This window comes from Martes martes, assembly GCF_963455335.1.
Source record: "Martes martes genome assembly, chromosome: 5".
NCBI classification, from domain to species: domain Eukaryota; kingdom Metazoa; phylum Chordata; class Mammalia; order Carnivora; family Mustelidae; genus Martes; species Martes martes.
Window position 1 is genome coordinate 138,706,044 of NC_137892.1, and position 21,996 is coordinate 138,728,039.

At 41.1% G+C, this 21,996-nt stretch overlaps 1 protein-coding gene across 2 annotated transcripts in view; it reads left to right on the forward strand.

Moving 5' to 3' along the window:
* Window positions 1-21,996, forward strand: part of PRLR (prolactin receptor) — a 157,389-nt gene that overhangs the window by 102,926 nt on the left and 32,467 nt on the right. For both annotated transcript variants that reach the window (XM_080804212.1, XM_080804213.1), the window contains exon 2: window positions 18,102-18,163. The gene's annotated coding sequence lies outside the window, so the exon portion shown is untranslated. The remainder of the gene's footprint in view (window positions 1-18,101; window positions 18,164-21,996) is intronic.

The window sequence follows — 21,996 nt, forward strand, 5'->3', positions numbered from 1 at the left end:
ATTGCACAGGCTGGTCATCGAGGATGTTCAGATCCACAAACAGATCCTACCAGGCACCCTTAGTGAACCTAGCAAGCTCTGCCTTCACCATCTGCGCTGTAAAGCAAACAACCAAACTTAGCCTGGTTGCAAATGGTCAGAGTAAATCACTGGGCTTCTTGGATTCTGGTAGATGTCCTGGTGCGCAGGCTCTGCTCTGCTCTGCTCTGCTCTTCTCTTCTCTTCTTCCCCCACCCCAACCCCCCACCATGAGGAACAGGGAGGTGGTGGGACAGTGAAAGTGTATTTACAGAATCAAAGCTCTGTACCCACTCCTACCCCACTGCTTGTATTACCTGCATTCTGGGCAAATGGAAAGGAGGTAAACCACTCTGCCACACAGAAGATGGAAGGTACAGAAAGAAGAAGAAACAAGAAGAAAGAGGAAATCGATGTCAAAGCAGGAAGAAAACATTAATCTTGGGTAAAGCTATCAAGATTTAGGTGATGTGGTGATCTCCAGATGTTGAACTGGATGTACCCAAGGTGCTAGAATCTTTCCAGACTTCAGGGCCTCCTAAAATCCAGTGAAAACCAGTTAAACCCCAACTTATCATAAAACCCATTAAGCCCCAGCTCCCCATTTACCACAGTTGATTACTTGACCTTTGCCTGAATCCTCCCTGTCCTTGTTGAACTGAAGACACATAACAGTCAGGGGTCTGTTGGAGTGACCAGCTCCACCACGGCTCATCTCCAGGCAGCTCAGTTAGGCACACAGGAAAGCTGGTGGAAAATAAGCCTCTCGGTCTCTAGAAACTAGATTGGGATCTCGATCCAGAGGAACAGTTTTGCCATTGATTTGTGGCTTGAACAGCATATGGGACAAATCCAAGACACTCTGAAGGAAACTTTTTTTCCTTCCATGCCTAAATGCCAACCATAATTTTTCTGAGTTCTCTCAGTCAGTACCCCTGTTCTAGTGGAACTTCTATTGTGATGTCCACTCTTGAAATCAAGGCTGCCTGCATGGCCACCACCACCATCCAGAAAGCAGAGAATGTGCTGCCATCTTTTTTCTTTCCATCAGTTTTTATCTCTCCTGCTTTGTGTTTATTAACGATAGTTCCTGTTCTCTTTGCACCTGGAGCCACAGAGGCCTTGCTCTGGGTCGGCTCCAATAAAACTGAGTCCTCAGCAGTGAGGTTTTGGAAGGAAAAGAAAGGCAACACAGGGTAGGGCCAGAGATGGAGGCAGATCTGAAGTTGCACAGTTATCTCTGGAACTCTGACTTCCTAGCAGTCAAATACTTGACAGACAGGTTACAAGTGAGGATAAGATTAATTATGAGGCTTTCTGGAGGTGGGGAGAGGGAAAGGGGGAATAAGTGCTTTCATATTTGTCACTGTTTATCCAAAAAAGAGTAATGCTGATAATGAGGGCTGCTGACCATGAAAAACGGTAATCATTTTTGCAAGGAAGTGGGGGAAATAAAACACTAACATTTCTTTTGAACATCTTTATTGTGGTATCATGTACATACCACAAAATTGACCTGTTTAAAGTTAGGGTTCAGTGGTTTCTAGTATATTTAGAGTTCTGCAACCATTTTCAAAATTTGATTTGAAAGCATTTCATCACCTCAAAAAGGAACTGATTACACATTAGCAGTAAATTCCCAGTCTCCTTCTCCCCTCCCCCACAACCCCTGACAACCATGAATCTACTTTGTGTCTCTGTGGATTTGCCTTTTCTGACAAGTCACAGAAATTGAATCATATACTTTATGAAGTCTTTTGTTGCTGGCTTCTTTCTCCTAGGATAATGTTCTTGAGCTCTGTCCATGTTGTAGCAAGTGTCAATACGTCATTCCCTTTGTACTGCCAAACAATATTCCATGATATGGATATATGATATTTTGTGTATCCCTTCATCAATTGATGGACAACACACTAGGTATTTTAATTAAAAGACAAATTGCCATGATCTCTATAATCGGCATTGGGCACCTTTTTAGTCGTAGGTATGAGCAGGAACCATTTTATAAGCTCATACCTACAGCTAAAAAGGCACCTGATGCCAACGTATTGACACTTGCTGCAGCATGGACAGGCAACCTTCTAGCCATGTGACCTCGAGGACAACATAAATTCCTTAAATCTGAATTTCTTCATCTGAGAAGTGGGAATACCATTAGCTATCTCTTTAGATTGCTGTGGAGATTTGATGCACAGTATCCAAAAATAGCAAGTAATTAATACATGCTAATGATATTAACAGTTAACATTGATAGCACATTCAGTATGTGCCAGGAATTATGGAAATCCTCAAAGCATCTCTGGGAAATAAGAACTATTATCTTCTCTTTGCTGATGAGAATGAGACAGGTTAAATATTTGCCCAACATCCAAAAGCTAGGAAATGGCCACACCAGATTTCCAGAGGCTTCAGTCTGGCCACAACTCCCCGCATAAGGGGAACGGACAGCAAGGGTTTCATAACCTCAGGGAGGAGCTGCCTGAATATGGATTCAAGGGCACCAGCTAAGACCCGAGGAACCTCTTTGCTCCTTGCCCCTCCTCTTTTCCATGTCTCCTCATTCATACCTGAGCCAGAAGCAGGGAAAGAGAGTGACACACTAGATGGGGGGTACAACCAGCGGACACCTAGCAGACCAGCTAGAGTGCTCAGCCTCACACTCAGCCATGAACTTGTAGGCAGGTGCCATGTTCTGTGTTGGCATCATTGACAAGATTTCATACAGTCTAAAATTATTTTATTAGAAGGGAGGGGTGAACACTTTTAGATACAGATCCATTCTATCAAGAGAATTAAAAACCACAAATAAAAATATAATCTAATTACACTATCATCATTAGGTCAACCTGCAGACATCCACTGCCACAAACTTAAACAGAAATCATTTTTTGCTATTGATACTAACTTCCCTTAAATCCTCGAGGTCACATAGCTAGAAGGTTGCCTGAGTCACATCTTTATGGCTTTCAGTCTGGTTCTAAATTTTGTACATATCCATTAGACTGTCTCAACAAAATGCAATGTGCCGTGCTAGCCAATATGCTGTATGCAGGGACATCACCATGATAGCACACACTAATTTGTTTTCATAATGAATGATTGATGCAATAAGACCACTTTGGAAAACGTCACCAAAACCCATATGAAAAAAACAGAAGTAGAATCCTGGGATGAAGCTGTTGGAACAAATGCAGGGCTTAAGAAAGCTCAAAGTAAAGCAAATTGTCTGGCTAGATGCTATGGCCTCCTCAGTATGGGGATCCAGGCCCCTTGGTTTATGGAACTAGGAGAAGCTGCACAGGGCACCCTCCAGCTAAAGCTGACATGTTGACTCATTCCCATCAGCTAAGGAATTAGCCTCTTGTGTCCATGTTGACATTTCAGGTCTCAGATTAATGGTTTCAGATGTCCCCATTATCATCGCCACTCACCCACCATCAGCGCTTTTAAATTAGGATTGGGAACAGAGGAGTAAACAGAAGCACAGCCCAGCCTTCCACCAAATTCAACTACCCCTAAAAAAAAAAAAAAAAAAAAAAAAAAAAAAAAAGGAACATCTGATAGTCAAAAAAACAACTAGATTGAAAAACACATTTATGTCAGCATTGACACAGGCTAGTTATTTGTTACTCCATGAGGGTCATCAGCTGTGCTGCTCTAAGAGTGAGGGAGAAAACATTTCAAGGCTAGAGGCAAATAGCATTTCAATGGTTCCCAACTGGCTGAAGTCACAGGAAAACTAATACAGATTTTCCTTCTAACATTCCTCTCTCAACAATCTCCCTGATTATACAGTATAAAATAGAAACAATTTTGGCTACTAATCCTAAAGAATCCTAAACCTTGGATACTAAAACCAGGAACTATTTATTCTCTTATACTTCTAGGTAGGAAGGTGTTCTCGACTCATATTACCACAATCCTAACAATCTGCTCTTTTAATTAAAAGAGTATGTTCTCTCCCCATTTAGAGTATTAATGCTTCATGTGCATAAAGGACCTATTCATAAACCCACTCATGGGGATTTAGAGATCAGGATGGAGGTAATATTTTTTAAACGTTCTTAATATTGCAATCAATTGGGGATTTTTTTTTAAACCTATTCCTTGAAAATTCTGGATAATGTCTTTTCATCAGTTGTTTTTTTATTGTCCTTTTAGTTAGGAGTATAACCCTAGCTTGCAGATACTCTAAGCTTCTTCAGGAAGGAGGATTTACACTTGCAGTCTCTGAGCTAAAATAAGCAGGAAGCCATTTTGTTCAGGCCCACAGCTGGTGGCCATCTCATCCCTGCCTCCACCTGTGGTCACCCCAATCAAGATGATCGTTGGCCCATTTGTGCAGACTCACATTTTTGCCATGGTTCTTTACTGGACTGGAAAAACTACTCTGCTTTCCGGTGATCACAACCTGATGTTGTCATGCTTGTAAAATGCAGCTCTAAACTCTACCCTTCCCTGCTAGTCAATCAAGGAGACCTGGACTTTGGTTCTTTTTAAATTATCACTAATACTCTTTATTTACTTTGCACTCACTCCCAGAAGGATTTGAAGTAAATTGCTTTAGATACGATTCTGCTCTACTGTGACCTTGGGCAGATTGTAACAGTCATAAAAGTTCTAACCTTTCACAGTGCTGCACTATTAGAAAGCCTTCTCCAGCCCTTCCCTTGTTAAAGTTATTACCCTCCGAGAATACCAGTTGACCCATATGTTTCTGGTGGAGCTAGCAGGTGGGAAAAACTTTGGAAAACAAGAGCAGTGGACAAATGCAAGGGTCTCCTTTTAATCTACAGACTGGTAGGACTAGAGTTTCAGTATGTTGGTCCAACTTTGACTTCAGTTCTGGCCTCCAGAGAAGTTCCATCCTGGATATTTGTCAAGAACAAGAGGGCAGAAATGCCAAGACCAGGGGGGTCAGGGTGGATAGCCTGCCAAGGATCCATACAAGGAACTTTTTGGAAAAATACGAATTGAGGAATTTGGCCTGAATATCAGTAGCTGGAAAGGGACCTTGAATTTTCCTAGCAGATGATTTCAGGAATATCTAAATTCTGGAGTTTAAGGATTATGGACTACAGCTTAAATTATAAGTCTACAGTCTCTAAGAATCACAACGTTTCAAAATTGAAATCAGTTCCCTTACTGATCTCCCAGCCCTGATCCAAGTGCCCAACCCTTCCAGCATTTCATATGGTTTCTGCTTAGGGAGCTCGCCTCTTATCAGATAGCTCACATCATGCTTGGGACACAATAATCATTAAACACTTACTCTTCTTCTTGGGGCCAGGCCTTCTGCCTTCTAACATGACCCATTCATTGTGGTTCTTCCCAGTAATGGGCATGTGGATGGTCCCAGGAGGAACGTTACTCCTCTTTTGTTGAACTCAAATATGCTTCCATGTGATTTTCTCCAGGTAGAGGATTTCTCTTCCTGTGCTTTTGGATATACTTTCTCAGCAGTCATAGAAGCCCTGAATGATTTCACAAACAAGGCACAAAGCCTGTGAGAGTTGGCACATCTTCCTTTTTACTCCCAAGTTCCCCTTGTCCTCTATGTCTCTTCCTTTTCCTCTGATATTTGCACCCAGCTCTCTTAAAATTCTTCAGGAAATTAAACATGAACTCATACACAGAAGGCAGAAGGTTCCAGTGGAAGGAGAAGAGGAACTGGGTTCAAACCCTGACAAATATTCACCTCTGAAGCTTTATAATAAATATTACTATTTACCTGATGGGGGTGGGAGTATAACAATAGAATATAAGTGAATACTCATTTTAAATTGCAATGTACTATGAAGTTACTGAATTCTTTAATGTTAAATTCTAGAAGATCTCAAGCATCATGTGGTCCTGGCTTCTTGTTTTACACTAAGACATTAAACTAAGAAAAAAAGTGACATGTCCAAGGACCATAACACCAGCTAGAAATGGAAGCCTGATTTTCCAACTCACAATCCTTTGCTCCTTCTCCTGTCTCTCTGTGGAAGGATGAAATCAGTAGCCATCCATGTCTTCATTGGAGAAGTGTCTGTTTATGTCTTCTGCCCATTTTTTTAAATTTATTTTCAGCGTAACAGTATTCATTGTTTTTTCACCACACCCAGTGCTCCATGCAATCTGTGCCCTCCCTAATACCCACCACCTGGTTCCCCCAACCTCCCACCCCCCGCCCCTTCAAAACCCTCAGGTTGTTTTTCAGAGTCCGTAGTCTCTCATGGTTCACCTCCCCTTCCAATTTCCCTCAACTCCCTTCTCCTCTCCATCTACCCTTGTCCTCTATATTATTTGTTATGCTCCACAAATAAGTGAAACCATATGATACTTGACTCTCTCTGTTTGACTTATTTCACTCAGCATAATCTCTTCCAGTCCTGTCCATGTTGATACAAAAGTTGGGTATTTGTCCTTTCTGATGGAGGCATAATACTCCATAGTGTATATGGACCACATCTTCCTTATCCATTCATCCGTTGAAGGGCATCTTGGTTCTTTCCACAGTTTGGCGACCGTGGCCATTGCTGCTATAAACATTGGGGTACAGATGGCCCTTCTTTTCACTACATCTGTATCTTTGGGGTAAATACCCAGTAGTGTAATTGCAGGGTCATAGGGAAGCTCTATTTTTAATTTCCTGAGGAATCTCCACACTGTTCTCCAAAGTGGCTGCCCCAGTTTGCATTCCCACCAACAGTGTAAGAGGGTTCCCCTTTCTCCACATCCTCTCCAACACACGTTGTTTTCTGTCTTGCTAATTTTGGCCATTCTAAGTGGTGTAAGGTGGTATCTCAATGTGGTTTTGATTTGAATCTCCCTAATGGCTAGTGATGATGAACATTTTTTCATGTGTCTGGTAGCCATTTGTATGTCTTCATTGGAGAAGTGTCTGTTCATATCTTCTGCCCATTTTTTAATATGATTGTCTGTTTTGTGTGTGTTGAGTTTGAGGAGTTCTTTATAGATCCTGGATATCAACCTTTTGTCTGTACTGTCATTTGCAAATATCTTCTCCCATTCCGTGGGTTGCCTCTTTGTTTTGTTGACTGTTTCTTTTGCTTTGCAGAAGCTTTTGATCTTGATGAAGTCCCAAAAGTTCATTTTCGCTTTTGTTTCCTTTGCCTTTGGAGACATATCTTGAAAAAAAAAAAAATGGGCAGAAGACATGAGCAGACACTTCTCCAATGAAGACATACAAATGGCTAACAGAAACATGAAAAAATGTTCATCATCATTAGCCATCAGGGAGATTCAAATCAAAACCACATTGAGATACCACCTTACACCAGTTAGAATGGCCAAAATTAGCAAGACAGAAAACAACGTGTGTTGGAGAGGATGTGGAGAAAGGGGAACCCTCTTACACTGTTGGTGGAAATGCAAGTTGGTGCAGCCACTCTGGAAAACAGTGTGGAGATTCCTTAAGAAATTAAAAATAGAGCTGCCCTATGACCCTGCAATTGCACTACTGGGTATTTATTTCAAAGACACTGATGTAGTGAAAAGAAGGGCCATCCATACCCCAATGTTCATAGCAGCAAAGGCCACAGTCGCCAAACTGTGGAAAGAACCAAGATGCCCTTCAATGGACGAATGGATAAGGAAGATCTGGTCCATATATACTATGGAGTATTATGCCTCCATCAGAAAGGATGAATACCCAACTTTTGTATCAACATGGACAGGACTGGAAGAGATCATGCTGAGTGAAATAAGTCAAGTAGAGAGAGTCAATTATCGTATGGTTTTGCTTATTTGTAGAACATAAAGAATAACATGGAGGACATGGGGAGATGGAGAGGAGAAAGGAGTTGGGAGAAATTGGAGAGGGAGACGAAGCATGAGAGACTGTGGACTCAGAAACAAACTGAGGGTTTTGGAAGGGTGGGGGATGGGAGGGTGGGTGAGCTTGGTGGTGGGTATTACAGAGGGCACATATTGCATGGAGCACTGGGTGTGGTGCATAAACAATGAATTCTGGAACACTGAAAAGAAATTTTAAAAATAAATAAAAATTTAAAAAAAAAATAGCCATCCATGCACAGACCCCTAAACAGTACCCAACGCATATTAGGTGCTCAATAACGAATGGCTGAAGAAACATATGAGTAAATGAATCAATGAATGACTAATATTCCTTTATGAGGGTGACATTCTATAGTTTCCCTCAAATGTCACTTCTGTTTTTAATCATTTTTTAATTAAGAGTCTGTTAAGGAGCTCAGTGCTCCAAATGGACTTGTGAAGATTATATGAAACAATGCGTGAAAGTCCTTAAAAGCAGTGTCTGGCAGTCGGTAAATGTTAACTAATTGCTATTGTACTTTTTTCTAGCCATTATTCTAAAAAGACTATGCTGATGCTCTAAAAACTCACTAATCTGAAAATCACTTTGCAGTCTACTAACCAAAGGAACTGCAAAAGTATTACTACGACTTGTTGACTCCTATCCTGTGCCTTTAACTAGGCCATCCGTGCCTGCCCCTCGTTGTTGGCACCCAAAAACACACAAAGTCCCACACTCTCTAACTTCCTTCTCTGGGCTCGTGTTTACTTAGCTCCTGACCTTTGGGCTCTGTCCCCCATTCCCAGGCAGGACTTGCCTCTTGGACCTGACAAGTTGTTTGGCTTTACCCTATTTTACTCTTCACACTCTTGCTCCCTCTCCTTCAATCTCAATCACAATCAAAATTCTGGAATTTCCCTTGGTTCCCTGAACTCCCAGGCGTCCTGGCAGCTCTGTTCCCCCTAAACAAGGCCCTCTTACTTGACCCAAATTTTGGCGTGCCTGCCTCTGCATTATATGTAGGTCAGACACTTTCTGGTTTGTAGCATTTGTTAGAAATGCTGATTTTTAATACTTGGGTCTGGAGGGTAGACTCAGGCTCTTCATCTTTCTGTGTTTCAGAGAAGAGGAATAAAAATTATTTTTCTTCTTTTTTTCCCAACTTTTTATTGAAATTCCAGTCTAGTTAACATACAGTGTAATATTAGTTTCAGTTTTACAATATAGCGATTCAACACTTTAATACAATGCTCCTTGTTCATCACGACGAGTATACTCCTTAATCCCCATCACCCATTTCACGCCCCCCACTCACCTCCCCTCAGTTTTTCTCTATAGTTAAGAGTCTGTTTTATGGTTTGCCTCTTTTTCTCCCCCCACCCACATTCATTTGTTTAGTTTCTTAAATGCCACACATGAGTGAAATCATATGGCATTTATCTTTCTCTATTTTGCTTAGCATAATACACTCTAGTTCCATCCACATTGTTGTGTTGCAAATGGCAAGATTTCATTCTTTTTTATAGCTGAGTAATATCCATTATACACACACACACATACATACACACCACATTTTCTTTATCCATTCATCAGTCAATGGACATTTCATCTCTTTCCATAATTTAGCTGTTGTAGATAATACTGCTATAAACGTTGGTGTGCATGTATCCCTTTGAATTAGTATTTTTGTATTCTTTGGGTAAATACCTAGAAATGCAATTGCTGGATTGTAGGGTAGCTCTATTTTTAACTTTATGAGCAATCTCCATACTCTACTTCAGAGTGCCTGCTCCAGTTTGCATTCCCACCAACAACACAAGAAGGTTCCTTTTTCTCCACATCCTTGCCAATACCTGTTGTGTCCTGTGTTGTTAATTTTAACCATTCTGACAGGTGCAAGGTGATATCTCACTGCAGTTTTGATTTGCATTTCCCTGATGAGTGATATTGAGCGTCTTTTCATGGGTCTGTTGGCCATCTGTATGACTTCCTTGAGAAACCATCTATTCATGTCTTCTACCCATTTTTTATGAATTATTTTTATTAACATGTAATGTATTATTTGCCCCAGGGGTACAGGTTTGTGAATTGCCAGGTTTACACACTTCACAGCACTCACCATAGCACATACCCTCCCCAATGTCCATAACCCAACCACCCTCTCCCAGCAACCTTCAGTTTGTTTTGTGAGATTTAGAGTCTCTTACGGTAGGTCTCCCTCCAGATCCCATCTTGTTTCATTTTTTCCTTCCATTCCCCGCAAACCCCCCACTCTGCCTCTCAAATTCCTCATATCAGAGAGATCATATGATAATTATCTTTCTCTGATTGACTTATCTCGCCCAGCATAATACCCTCTAGTTCCATCCATGTCATTGCAAATGGCAAGATTTCAATTCTTTTGATTGCTGCATAGTATTCATATATATATATATATATATATATATATATATATATATATACACATATACATATATACACCATCTCTTCTTTATCCATTCATCTGTTGATGGACATCTAGGTTCTTTCCATGGTTTGGCTATTGTGGACATTGCTGCTATAAACATTGGATTGCACATGCCCCTTCAGATCACTACATTTGTATCTTTAGGGTAAATACCCAGTAGTGCAATTGCTGGGTCATAGGGTGGCTCTATTTTCAACTCTTTGAGAAACCTCCATACTGTTTTCCAGAGTGGCTTCACCAGCTTGCATTCCCACCAACAGTGGAAGAGCGTTCCACTTTCTCTGCATCCTCACCAGCATCTGTCATTTCCTGACTTGTTAATTTTAGCCATTCTGACTGGTGTGAGGTGGTATCTCATTGTGGTTTTGATTTGTATTTCCCTGATGTCGAGTGATGTGGAGCACTTTTTCATGTTGGCCATCTGGATGTCTTCTTTGTAGAAATGTCTGTTCATGTCCTCTGCCCATTTCTTGATTGGATTATTTGTTCTTTGGGTGTTGAGATTGATAAGATGTTTATAGATGTTGGATACTAGATTGATATAGTTTGCAAATATCCTCTCCCACTCTGTCAGTTGTCTTTTGGTTTTGTTGACTGTTTCCTTTGCTATGCAAAAGATTTTGATCTTGATGAAGTCCCAATAGTTCATTTTTGCCCTTGCTTCCCCTGCCTTTGGCAATGTTTCTAGGAAGAAGTTGCTGTGGCTGAGTTCAAAGAGGTTGCTGCCTATGTTCTCCTCAAGGATTTTCATGGATTCCTTTCTCACATTGAGGCCTTTCATCCATTTGGAGTCTATTTTTGTGTGTGATGTAAGGAAATGGTCCAGTTTCATTTTTCTACATGTGGCTGTCCAGTTTTCCCAACACCATTTGTTGAAGAGGCTGTCTTTTTTCCACTGGACCTTCTTTTCTGCTTTGTCAAAGATTAGTTGATCATAGAGTTGACGGTCTATTTCTGGGCTCTCTATTCTGTTCCATTGATCTATCTGTCTGTTTTTGTGCCAGTACCATACTGTCTTGATGATGACATCTTTGTAATAGAGCTTGAAGTCTGGAATTGTGATGCCACCAACTTTGGATTTCTTTTTCAACATTCCTCTGGCTATTTGAGGTCTTTCCTGGTTCCATATAAATTTTAGGATTATTTGTTCCATTTCTTTGAGAAAATGGATGGGATTTTGATAGGGATTGCATTAAATGTGTAGATTGCTTTAGGTAGCATAGACATTTTCACAATATTTGTTCTTCCAACCCATGAGCATGGAACACTTTTCCACTTCTTTGTGTCTTCCTTAATTTCTTTCATGAGTATTTTATAGTTTTCTGAATACAGATTCTTTGCCTCTTTGATTAGGTTTATTCCTAGGTATCTTAGGTACCTAGGAATAAATGGGACTGACTCCTTAATTTCTCTTTCTTCTGTCTTGTTGTTGGTGTATAGAAATGCAACTGATCTCTGTGCATTGATTTTATATCCTGACACTTTACTGAGTTCCTGTACTAGTTCTAGCAGCTTTGGAGTGGAGTCTTTTGGGTTTTCCACATATAGTATCATATCATCTGTAAAGAGAGAGAGTTTGACTTCTTCTTTGCCAATTCAGATGCCTTTAATCTCTTTTTGTTTTCTGATTGCTGAGGCTAGGACTTCTAGTACTAATTTGAATAGCAGAGGTGATAATGGACATCCCTGCTATGTTCCTGACCTTAGCAGAAAAGCTCTCAGTTTTTCCCCATTGAGAATGATATTCACTGTGGGTTCTTCATAGATGGCTTTAATGATATTGAGGTACGTACCCTCTATCCCTACACTTTGAAGAGTTTTGATCAAGAAAGGCTGCTGTACTTTGTCAAATACTTTTTCAGCATCTATTGAGAGTATCATATGGTTCTTATTCTTTCTTTTATTAATGTATTGTATCATTAATATTGTATTGTATCATTAATAATGTATTGATTTGCAGATGTTGAACCAACCTTGCAGCCCAGGAATAAATCCCACTTTGTTGTGGTGAATAATCTTTTTAATATACTGTTGGATCCTATTGGCTAGTATTTTGGTGAGAATTTTCACATCTGTGTTCATCATGGATATTGGTCTGTAATTCTCTTTTTTGATGGGGTCTTTGTCTGGTTTTGGGATCAAGGTAATGCTGGCCTCATAAAATGGGTTTGGAAGTTTTCCTTCCATTTCTATTTTTTGGAACAGTTTTAGGAGAATAGGTATTAATTCTTCTTTAAATGTTTGGTAGAATTCCCCTGGGAAGCCATCTGGCCCTGGGCTCTTGTTTGTTGGGATATTTTTGATGACTGCTTCAATCTCCTTACTGGTTATGGATCTGTTCAGGTTTTCTATTTCTTCCCCACTCAGTTTTGGTAGTTTATATGTCTCTAGAAGTGCATCTATTTCTTCCAGATTGTCAAATTTGCTGGAGTATAGTTGCTCATAATATGTTCTTATAATTGTTTCTATTTCTTTGGTGTAGGTTGTGATCTCTCCTCTTTCATTCATGATTTTATTTATTTGGGTCCTTTCTCTTTTCTTTTTCATAAGTCTGGCCAGGGGTTTATCAATCTTATTTATTCTTCCAAAGAACCAGCCCTTAGTTTTGTTGATTTGTTCTACTGTCCTTTTGGTTTCTATTTCATTGATTTCTGCTCTGATCTTTATTATCTCTCTTCTCCTGCTGGGTTTAGGCTTTCTTTGCTGTTCTTTCTCCAGCTCCTTTAGGTGTAGGGTTGGGTTGTGTACTTGAGACTTTTCTTGTTTCTTGAGAAAGGCTTGTATGGCTATATACTTTCCTCTCAGGACCACCTTTGTTGTGTCCCACAGATTTTGAACAGTTGTATTTTCATTATCATTTGTTTCCATGAATTTTTTTTTCAATTCTTCTTTAATTTCCTGTTTGGCCCATTCATTCTTTAGCACGATGCTCTTTAGCCTTCATGTATTTGAGTTCTTTCCAACTTTCCTCTTGTGATTGAGTTCTAGTTTCAGAGCATTGTGGTCTGAAAATATGCAGGGAATGATCCCAATCTTTTGGTACTGTTTGAGACCTGATTTGTGACCCAGGATGTGATCTATTCTGGAGAATGTTCCATGTACACTAGAGAAGAATGTGTATTCTGTTGTTTTGAGATGGAATGTTCTGAATATATCTGTAGTGTCCATCTGGTTCAGTATGTCATTTAAGACCTTTATTTCCTTGTTTATCTTTTGCTTGGATGATCTGTCCATTTCAGTGAGGGGGTGTTAAAGTCCCCTACTATTATTGTATGATTGTCTATGTGTTTCTTTGATTTTGTTATTAATGGGCTTATGTAGTTGGCTGATCCCATGTTAGGGGCATAGATATTTAAAATTTTTAGATCTTCTTGTGGGACAGACCCTTTGATTTTTATACAGTGTCCTTCCTCATCTCTTATTATAGACTTTGGCTCAAAATCTAGTTTATCTGATATAAGGATTGCCACCCCAGCTTTCCTTTGATGTCCGTTAGCATGATAAATTGTTTTCCACCCCCTCACTTTAAATTTTACCCATTTTTTAACTGGCTTATTTTTCTTCTTTACTTTTGTGTTAACCCCTTTCCATCTATTGCCTCTGGTCTCCCATTTTATGGTGCTCAGATTCGACCTGCCTATGAAGTATGATTCTTGAGTGCTTTATTTGGTTATTTTCCCTTTGTGGATTTCATATCACATATCACACATATATATACACATTGCCATATACGATCTGCATCATTTTCCAGGATGCTTGAAGCTTCCTTCTTAATATCTGAGTGTATCTGACACTTTATCAAGACCAAAGACTGAACTTGGGGTAATGTCAGTAGACAAGAAAGAGCTTTGGTAAATTCAGAAATAGGGGATTATCTCTGAAGTTCTGGTATGGACAAGACTTATTCATTATCTTTCTAATCTCTGTGTCTCCTCATGAATTACCACTTAATATCTTCTCATTTAATGGTGTATCTACCCTTGCTATAATCCCAGCCTGAATATAAATTCCTACAGAGTGTGGACTTGAACTGTTTATATTCACAGCTCTGTCTTCAGAACCTAAGAAACACTACTTGGCAAATAGCAGGCAACCAATCAATGTTTGTTAAATAATGAATGAATGAATGAATGAACGAATGAATGAGAAGCCAGATGGAATTGTGGTTGGACCATAGTAGCATTAGGCATAAGAGAGATCCCTATTCTGGTGAAGCCACTTCCCAGCTATGAGACTTCTCTGAATTTCAATTTCTTCATCTGTAAAATAGGATAGTAATGGTACATCCCTCATAGGTTTGGGAGATAGTTAAATAAGAGAATGCCTATTAAAGTTCTTAGAACAGCAGCTGGCACATTTTCAGAACTCGATAAATGTTGACTGTTACAGCCATTCTTTTCAGTGAAAATCCTCAACTATTGAAGCTTATTAAAGATAACTGAACTAATTTAATATGACTCATAGTGATGACTGTACTAAAGACAAATTAGTTTCATTCAACTGTCAGCAAGATGTTACTTAGAGAACCAAGTTGACAAAACGTATCAGTCACACCTGCCATGTTTAAAATACTATACTAGGATTTCAGGAGTGGGCAAGATGCAGGGATAGGAATGACAAAGTCTCTCCTCCAGGGACAGAAAATCTATAGGAGCTTCTATGTAGGCAGTACTATGCTGAGTCTATATGAATACTAGGAGCTATTCCCTCCCACATCATCTGACTTCTTGTGCTTTGCAGAAAATTATTCTCCAACACTTAGCCTTTCTTTTAAACCCTTACAATGAGCAACCCACTCACTGCCTCATGAAACATCTCATTCTACTTGGGAATGGTAGTCACAATTAGAAAGGTTTTCCTTAAAATTAGCACAGATCTATTTTTCTGTGATTTCTATACATTGATCTAACTTCTGCCTTCTGAAGGGGATGATTTTTTCCCTAAATATCAGAAGTCAGCTAAGTAAGACCTGCAGGCCCAATGCAACTACCCATTTATTTTTGTAAATAAAGTTTATTAGAACATAGCCAAGCCTACTTATTTATCTATTATCTGTGGCTGCTTTTTCACAATAGCAGACTAGTTGCAACAAAGAACTTATGGCCTACAAAGTCAAAGATATTTATTATCTGTCCCTTGTAAGAAAGTTTTCGACCTCTGCTGTATATGGCAGGCTTTGAAACACTTACAATTAATATGTGGGAAGCCCAGAACTGTGCCTAGAACTGTAGGTGGAATCTAATGGAGGCAGAATAAAAGCACAATATCACCTCCCTTGTCCTGGACACCGTACTTCTAATGATGTGCCCAGAGATTAGGTTGATCTTTGACTGACATGTAATCCTAGAGTGTATAAAGGACTACATCTCTGAGGTTATTTTCCCCAGGAGCCTCTGTTAAATTCTGCCTCCCCACCCTGCACTGCTGTAGCTTAGTGTTAGAAACTATGTCCAAAACTTTACATCTCTCCAGCCTGTCCAAAACCATCTGAAAACAATGGAGCATATATTAAAGGACTGCATTGGTCAGGGTCAGACCGGACGATGATATGCCCAAGCTAGGATTTTTTAAGAGAATATAATCAAGAACCCATTGACATTACCTGTGAGCAAGGTTGAGAGAACTAACAGGGGAATTTGTGACCACCCCTTCCCCATAGAGGGGGATGGCAGGGAGGGATTTTGCTGGGACCCAGTGAGAGCTGGAACCATGGAAGAAGGGCTGCCCAGCTGGAACTGTGGTAGTAGAGATGCAACCACTGCCAGCACCAAGCCACGAGGAAGGCAGGGAGGAAGGAAAATATTACCCTGATGTGTTCTGCTCCCACCCTCTGCCTCTTGTGAGTGGAGCCCAAGCTGAAGCTGAAGGGCGGGAGCAGAAGTCACCTCCACAAGGCACAGGGCAGGCCTGAGAGGAGGTGCAGAAGTTGGGGGAGAGAATGACAGGGCTAAATGATGTGCCGGGCACTTAATAAATGCTGAGTGAATAAACAAATGGATGAATGAAGTAAGCTCAAGGCCCGTTGTTCAGTTAATGTTTGTCGAACTGCAGAAATGAGTGTTGGGGCCATGATCTCCTTTATGATCTTGCGCCAGAGTCATCACTGCTATGGCTTGGCATTCCAGACTTTCTACCCTTAGTGGAGGTCTTGTCCTGTACTCTACACCCTCTGCACCCTTCCCTAGCCTCAGCTGATCCCGCGGGGTTTCCTGCAAGAGGGTAAAAGAAGTCTGGATTCTTCTGAACAGAGCCAGGCCATTATAAAAGAGAGGGCGTTAAGTCCTTAAGTTATTCTCAGAATCTAAAATGCATTCTAGAATGTTTGGACTCTTAAAACACACACACACACACACACACACACACACACACACACACACAATTCAATATCGCTGTACCGTATGGAGAGCAATTGGTGGCTTTTAAGAAAGCTGCCCCAGACATTTGTCTTACAGGTTCTGGATTTGCCAGACACCTCATTATTAGGTGCCTTGGAGCTGGCTGTCTCATGTCCAAATGACTCTCAACACATCATAGGCTTTTATCGCAAAGATGTCTGGGCTCTACATTCCTCTGGACAGCTGTAGTAATGCTGAGATAGGGTGTGTGAGGGAGATCCTCAGTGGCCCACTTGTCACTCTCTCCTCCATCAGTTGAGTCAGCCCGGAAAGTATTCAACACTTGATTCCCCAGGAGATAGTCCTAAGGATTCTGAATTTCGAAGATATAGAACCAATTTGAAGGCTAGCTACTCTAGCTAGATTGTTTTAGCATGGAATGCACAAGACAAAATTGGGCACTGAATTAGGAATTGTGTGGTGCATAAAAAATGAATCTTGGAACACTGAAAAAATAAAATAAAAATTTTTTAAAAGCAAATTTTAAAAAGTAACTGCTGACGTCGATGGACCAATTTTGATTCGAGTCCTGGAATCATTTTTGTTCTAACTCAGAGCCGTACTACTGGCAGTTGTCACCTTGTGCCTCCCAGACTCAGGCCAGTCAATTCCTGAATGTCCTATACAAAACCCAGGGCCAGATACACCGGAAAGAGCAAAGTAGGAATCGTGATTTCTGATGGGCACGGCCCAAGTGATACAAGCCCACATCCAACAGCCCAGTGAACAAACTTGATCTCACCAAAAGTTAGTCCCACTTAGAAAAGCATTCTTCCACTAAGGCTCACATGAACCCATGAGACAGCGTCAAATCTGAGCTTCAGGTGAGCGCAGCCAAACACCAGAAATACAGCCACAGCCATGATGGGATTTGTTAATAAACCTCACTCAAGGTCTCAAGGACCAAATTTCATTAAATCTAGTCCCAATTAGAATGACTGACAAAATTTGAGTAAGATCTACAGATATATAGTAGTACTATGTCACTGTTAATTTCCTGATCTTAATCATTGCACTGTTAAGTGTAAGTTAAGTGTTAAGGTAGGAGAATGCCCTTAGTCTTAGGAAAATATACTGAAAAATTTAGGGGTTAAGAGGCATCATGACTGCAACTTATTCTCAAGTGATTCAGAAAAATAATGATTTGCGTATATGGGAAAGAAAGTGATAAATTAAATATAGTAAATTATTAACTGTTAGGGTATCGGAGTATAGGGTTTATGGGATTTTCTTTTTTTATGATTTTTTGCAACTTTTCTCTAAGTTTCAAATTACTTCATAATTAAGTTGCCAAGAAACTAATTCCAAAAAACGAGGGCCATCGAATGCCTATCACTGAAGGGCAGTGATTGCGGTCACACTGGCGCTGAGAAGTGAGTCAGAAATGATCTCCCCTCTTTGTCATCCTTCAACTAAAATGAGTCATTTTGTCTTTCAGCTAAAGAACTTTTCTATTCATGGAGGTGAGCGCTACGGAAGCTTTCCACATGAATCCTGAAGGTAAGGGCAACCTGATCACATGTCCCTCTGTCATACCTCCCATCTGTCCTGCTGTCCATTTCACCCAGGCAAGTGTGGGGACTCGCCTGTCTTGGCTCACAGAGAAAATCATTCCAAACTGGTTGATGTCCACATTGTCTCATTCTGCTGTTCTCAAAGACCTTTTCAATCTTCCAGCCCATCCTGCTCAAAACCTTCCATTTCTCTAAAAGGAAATACCAAAACTATTAATAGCTGATATCTCTTTGTGGTGCAATTATGAGAGATTTTTATTTCCTTCTTATGTTTTTTTCTGTCCTTGAGAGATTTTCAACAATGACTGTGTTACTTTCAAATCAGGAAAATAAATACTGTTTGTTCTTATTTTCCCAAGCAGTTCTATGTAAATTTTTGCCATAGCTTTCTGTGCCCTCCTCAGCCCCCTAATGTCATCACTGCCTTGTGTCTCCATCTTCCCAGCCCAATGAAACACCTTCTGGAAAGACTCAGAGGTGAAAGGCCCTGGATTTTATCTTTCTACCATTGGCAAGCAAAATCATTTTATGGCCCCATGACCCACTGAGTCCCAGGCATAATCTTCTGGCTGGGATCTCACAAACTATTGGTTGCCTCTCCTCGCTTACAGTATCCTGTTGCCATTTTGGTGTTGGAATTGGGCAGAAGCACTTAACTCACATGTTTCCCCTTCGTCCCAACTCAAATACCATGGCCCTATTCCACCTCCCTAGGATGCCAGGCCCAGCTCACAAATCAGTCATATGAAGTATCAAGACTCCATTTCCCAATGGAGAAACCAAGCCATATGGCCTTCCTCTGTATATACGACAGTAAAATGGGCTCTAGACCCACTGAGACTGTGTAAACCTGAGAACACACTCTGCCTTTCAGAAGAAGTTAAGGGCTCTTGAAGATATGAAACTGACCGGGTCAGTGGTAGAAGAAAATTGTGGGCCAAAATTGTCCTAGGATTTCCTGAGGCCCCCCAGGATATTTACTAGTCTTCCAAAATTGAAAAAGTAATAGCTCTTTGAGGCTCAGCCCAACAAGAACTCTTGTTTTTCATGAAAATGGGCTAAATGTATAGTATTCAGACAGAAGTTGCCAAAATCCTCTGGCACAGCAGGGCCCTGGGGGCATAATATAGCCTGCCCAAGAGTATTAGGTAACATTGCAACTGGTGAGCCAACATAGCCAGATAACTAGCAGCCTCTCTGGGTGTCTGCCCCTTGATGCCAAATGCCTCTGAGATTTTGTTTGAATGGAATGGAAAACAAAGAGGAACAGGATAGCACTGGATACTGTGAGTAGTCCTTCCATTCATGAGGACAGAGAGTTCCAGAAAAGCTTTGTGTAGTCTGAACTGTGTTTCAAAGCACCAGGGGGATTTGGCTGTTATTTTTATTTTATGTACCACACTATTGCACTAAAGATTTGGGATTCAGTCCCCAATTGCTTCATAAAATTTGATATTTTTAAACAATTAGACACCCATTCTTGGCAGTGGTTTAGCTGAAAATCCTTTTTTCATTGGCTCAGAGAGTGTATAGCAGGTGAGGCTGCGGGAGCAGATCTACCTGTGGTACCAACTGGTGAGTCAAGGCCCAAGAGTAAATCCCAAGGTGCTAGGATTGGTACACGTTCTTCCTGCTCATCTCCAGGTGTGCCTCTTTTGTCCCTGGTCTATCTCCCTTCCCAGCACCCACCTCCCATTTTCCTCCACCCTTTACTCAACCTAGTGTTTGGTTTGAAATGCTGCCTCTGATGCCCATGAGTATCTGTGAAAACACAGGCAAGAATTCGAGAACATTTCCATGGTCATCCAAGAGAAACAGAAAGGCAGCTCAGTTTCAGGGTGAAAAGAACAACCAGAAAGCAATGTTCATAAAGGAATTCAGAGGGGAAAATCTCCCTAGAATAGAGGATTAAAATTAAGCCTGGAATTGCAGTTCCTTGCCAAGACTCCACAAAAGTGCCACAGTCCATTTTGTGGCCTTGAATCCGGTGTCTGGTCTCTTGGACTTAACTTTCAGCCCTTCAATCTTGCCCCAGTGATCTCCCTAACAATCTCTCCCTGGCATCTCCTCCTAAGGGTGGAACAGAACACCACTCAGACTGGCACACCAGGTTTTTTAACAAAAGCTTGGCATCCTCTCGACTCTGCCTATTTCAACTCTCCACCTCCAGCCTTTTCCCAAGCTCCCATCTGCATGACTCTGACCTTAAATTTTCCAGACTGCAAGGGAGTTTAGAAGCAGCCCAGAGAACTGGGGGTGGGGGGTGGGGGTGGAATATGTCCCCCACAGAGTATGCTTTGAAGCGTGTCTAAAAGTCTATGCCTATAATCTTTTCACCCACCATGTTTTCCTGCCGAAGTCCTTCAGTCCTATCATTTGAGCCTCTGCTCTCACTAATGTATGGCATTGCTCAAAAGCTGTGTGCTTACAAGGGTAAGACCTTAATTTATAAATAATTTACCAGAGTAGCTTATTGGTACATCTTTAAGACAAGGGCCTTGGAATTCGGACACAGGACAAGGTCATTGGATTGCTGCAAAGAGATTGAAATGATAGAGGTCTTGAACTCCAGACCCACACTGTCCAATACACTGACTATTAGCCCCATGTGGCAATTTATATGTAAGTTCACTGAAAATAAATAACTTTTGAAATTCGGTTCCTCAGCCACACTGGCTACATTTCAAATGCTCACATGTGCCTACTGGCTACCATATTGGACAGAGCAGTTAGAGAACAATTTCATCATCATAGAAAGTTTCATTAGGCAGCACTCCTCTAGCCTGAGGCTGCTATTGGCAATGGGGAGTTCTGGAGAGGAACCCTAAAACCACCAGTTAGGTAGGGAGGAATAAAGAAGAGTAGAAGGAACAAAATTCCAAAGGGAAAGTGAATGGGGATGAAAGGCAAACTTTGGATGCTTTACCAAGGGCCCAACCCTGACCAAAGATGCGTCCACTCTGTCAAAAGCTCTCTATGTTGACACCTGCAAATAAAGGAGTGACTGGGGTCAGCTTTGTGCCCCATTTCCTCCATTATATGGCCCCTCAATTCTGTGTGCTCCTTTTGAAGCAAGAGACCCTATCCCAAATCCTAAACTGAGAGGACTTAAGCATACCACTCACACACGAAGTCACTGGGCTTCTAGCCAGAGGGAAATCACCATCCCAGTTAGCATAAGGCATCCATTCAGTATCCAAGAGTCCAAATCCAAAGACATCCAGGCGAAAAGGAATAACTTCTCCGTCTGGAATTAGACCTCCAGAGAGTCTGGGGGACGTGGTGGATCCAAAGAGCAATTATCATCCTTTATTTATAACGGCAGTTCATACCTGCACGGTGCCTGCCATCATGTGGAGCATTTCACATATTAATCCAGCTTATCCTCACAATAACTGGCTGAGGAAAGCAAGGCAAATGTACTGTCTCGTCACTTTCTATTAGAAGAAATTCACACTCAGAGAAAACCATGTGCCACAGTTGATCAACTGCTAACTGGCAGAAACAACTTTAGAAACTCTCCTCCCCCACTCGGTGGTTCCTGTCACCTCTCTCAGGTGATGAAGGTTATTTTGTATCTGTCCAAATCCTCACATGTGTCAGCCCCAAAGGGTGTGACCTTGCCTCAGATCATGACTCCAGTTTGTGTCCAACATCAAGCCAACAACAGAGCCCCTAGTAGCCCCGTGGACCCTTCATTCCCAGTGACTCATGCAAGCTGCCAAGCAAGAGGGCAAAGCAAACTCATGTCTAGAACGAGTACACCGATAGGACTTTTCTTAGAAGACCCCTTCTAGACAACTGCTGATATCCGGAAAA